We start from the raw sequence: 3,359 nt of genomic DNA on the forward strand, positions 1-3,359 counted from the left end.
ACTCTTTATTAGGCCGAACTTGTGGCCGGGAAAATGAAACTCCAGCTACAGCAATAAACTGATAGCGGCGAACAGAGCGTCGACCGTCGACCAACTGAGAAGCGGTCAAGCGCGTCGGCTTTTATACAAGCGCTATGGAACTTTCCAGCAATATCGCTGGTGGCGGCGTTATCTCTCGACAAAGCTGGAACATTCGCGTGCGGCGTGCAATCTTAACAAAACGATCTACTAAAATCGTGAAGCTTCTCGAACACTGCTTTGCGGCCAGCGACGAGCGTTGATAAAACGTCCTTGCTGGTCAACCTGGAACACATCAAAATAAAAGAAGAAGCGGGCGTGGCATTATGAACTGCTCAGCCAAATATTGCAGTCGTGCGGGCCGCGTAAATGCTACAAGCGGAGCGCGAAGTTTCTGTTTTCTCAGGCGCCCTCTTTTCAAACAGAGGCTGGTTCTCACTCTCGTGGGTGGGCGGGGCGCCTGCCGGCTGACGTCGCGTATCTGCTTCTCCGCGTCGCAAAAGACATGGCATCCTTATTGGCCGATAGCCGACATAAATCGAGAGTGGCGCTCGGATCAGATGCGCTTCTTGCCTCGGGGTGCCGCCACTTGTCGGCGCCGCACTCCTCAGTCTGCTAACTTTACACGGTAGCCGCACTCGCGCATGCGAATCACAGCGGGAGAGCGATCGCGTTTCATGACGCGCGCTGCCGTAACTTCTTTCCCCCGTGCCATCCCTCCCTGTGTAGCTTCCAGTGCGCTCGTCGGCACGAGAAAAGAGAGAAAGCGCTGAGAGAGTGCGCCAAACCCCCGTAACTCCACTCGTTCTTGACGGATTCGAGAAATTTTTGCGGCAATCGATTCGGGAGGCAGTAAACTCCGATACTGAGGTCATTAGATCATTACTTGGAAAAGTGGTTCGTGACCCCTTTAACATTTTTTGCGGCGGCAAAACCTCCCCCCCCCTCCCCGTTGGGGAACCCCGCGCACGCTTGGTCGTGTCGTCACGACCGTTCCTTCACCGAAGCGGCGGCCATATTGGGGGCCCACCTGTTGCCTCGTTTTGCTTCATCCTTTGCAGCGCCATTCACACATTCATTGACTCGAAGTGTTTTTGAAGTTTTCGCGACTTTCTGGGCGCAGCGCCTCCCGATCCCGGAGCTGAGCCACCTAAAGCGGAAGTGGAAGAGGTGGTGTTGAGGGATAAACTTTAATCTCGATACGAGGAAAAGTACGAATACACAGGGTTTAAGAAACGTGTCCCTAAATCTTTAAGAATTAGGGAAATGCGATATTTGCTCGCTGCCTTCATAATTACTTTCTCTGTGGCGGTAGACATCTTAAGATGACTGGAGTCATTAATTACAATATTAATTAAGGGAATTAAAATAGTTATCTTAGTAATTAGTGAATACAGGCGGTCAGATCAAATGGGAGAATTGAACTCCTTCCTACGAATAGCTCGTTGGCACTTTGAGATTTTGAAAAAGTGGCCGCTGGTAATTTTACTAGGACGATGAAAGCTGACCAAGTTTGTCGCCGAAACCGAAATGCGGAAGAGCGCAAGTTGCACGCTCTTTCGAGACGCCCAGGTTGAGCCAGCGTCGTTATATTCAACCATCGATCGACTTTGCTTCGTCGGCGTGTGGGCTGCGCTTGCCGTTACACCACGCATGGCGCACGTGCGTTAACGAACGCAGATGAACTAACGCCACTCCATTCGTCGTCGTGAATGTCATTGTGATCGTCTGCTAGGTACGCCCATCAGCGCTTCGGTTTCGGTTTCGCCAGTGAATTTGGTGGAATTTTATTACCCCGCAACAATTAACAGAGGCTGCATTTTCGAAATCTCAAAGCGGCTCTTCGCAGGAAGGACTTCAATTGTCCCATTCGAAACGACCGCCTTCCTACACTCAGAAGTTAATTAAACGAACTTCTTTAATTACGCCAGCTATTGATGTCTCTATAGTCATCGCAAGATTTCGGCCGCCACAGAAAAGTATGAAGGCAGCGAGCAAATATCTTATTTCCCTTATTTTTGAGGATTTTCGGACACATTCTCGAAACACCCTGTATGAGCGACGGCGAGCAAACGGCGCTGTTTCACGCTTGGCGTCTTCGTGTGGTCGCACTGACTAGAGTTACTGTATATGCTAAGGTAGCATATACAGTAACTCTAGCACTGACTATGCACGATCTTTGGAAGGCGGAAAAGATTTGTGCTTACCGAGTGTACTCATTTCAATTACGGGGCCTCAAAAGAGTCCCGTATTGTTATTTTTCGTCACTACTTCCCCGTGCCGGGAGTGGGTAATTTGCGCGCCTGCTGCCTTCCTTGCCCCCCGTCTCTCCGTCGTTTTGCTGCAGTTCGAGCACCCAAAAATACAACGCACAGCAGCATGGCTAGAGCAATCGCAGAAACGCTTGAGCACCTTTGAAGCCATAGAAAAAAAACGAGTGCTCTTTAGACCTGAAAGCGCGTTAGAATCGGATTAACACTGCCAAGTGGGGCAGCGGCGTGTTTCGGGGTTTATTTTACAGTGAAGGCTGTCAAAGAAAGTTCCGCAGCGGTTTTCGTGTGCTGCAGGCCGGTATCAACTATAAATGCAACGCAATGCTTGTCGGAGCCGCTAATTTGCAGCAGGTGCGTTCGAACGAGGCCGTAAGTCAGCAAACAGACCTCGCCAAGAAACTGGCAACTCTCATCTGCACCTAAAATTTCTGATGTATCAATTATCAGATTGCCAGTTATCATATGTGTCAATTATCAGATTCTTTCTGCGTGTCTAATGCGATCTTCTGGATAACTGGATTACTTTTTCCGGTCCCCTTAAAGGGACACTAAAGGCAAATATTAAGTCAACGTTGATTGTTCAAATAGCGGTCCAGAAACCTCGTAGTGGTACTTTTGTGGGAAGGAAGTGCTTATGTTGAAATAAAATCACGTGTTAGTGGTCCGCATCGTTTTGGCGCACTTCAAATCACCCGCCTGAAAGCGGTCTTTCTCACGTCACTGTTGCCGTGCCCAACGTTGCCCGCCTTACTGAGCGGTGGCGTGCACTGGCGGCGTGCGCCATTCGAGCATCCGGCAACATCACATGCATGCGGCATTTTGTCGAACTTTCTGTCACAGCGACTTTCACAAGCGTGCAAAACACACGCGGCAGTACGCGATACCGAAACTACCTCTGAGACACGACCGCGTGTGCGAAGCGGGGCGCCGGGCGAAGCGCAGTTCGACGAAAACGGAACCTTTGAACCACGCGCGCCGTTCCCCGTGGCAATTCGCCAAAGAGGTTTTTTTTTTTCATGAATCAAACAGAAACGAACAAGCAGCATTTTATTACGTCTCTTGATGCAC

The sequence above is a fragment of the Rhipicephalus sanguineus genome, chromosome 1 (assembly GCF_013339695.2).
Source record: "Rhipicephalus sanguineus isolate Rsan-2018 chromosome 1, BIME_Rsan_1.4, whole genome shotgun sequence".
NCBI classification, from domain to species: domain Eukaryota; kingdom Metazoa; phylum Arthropoda; class Arachnida; order Ixodida; family Ixodidae; genus Rhipicephalus; species Rhipicephalus sanguineus.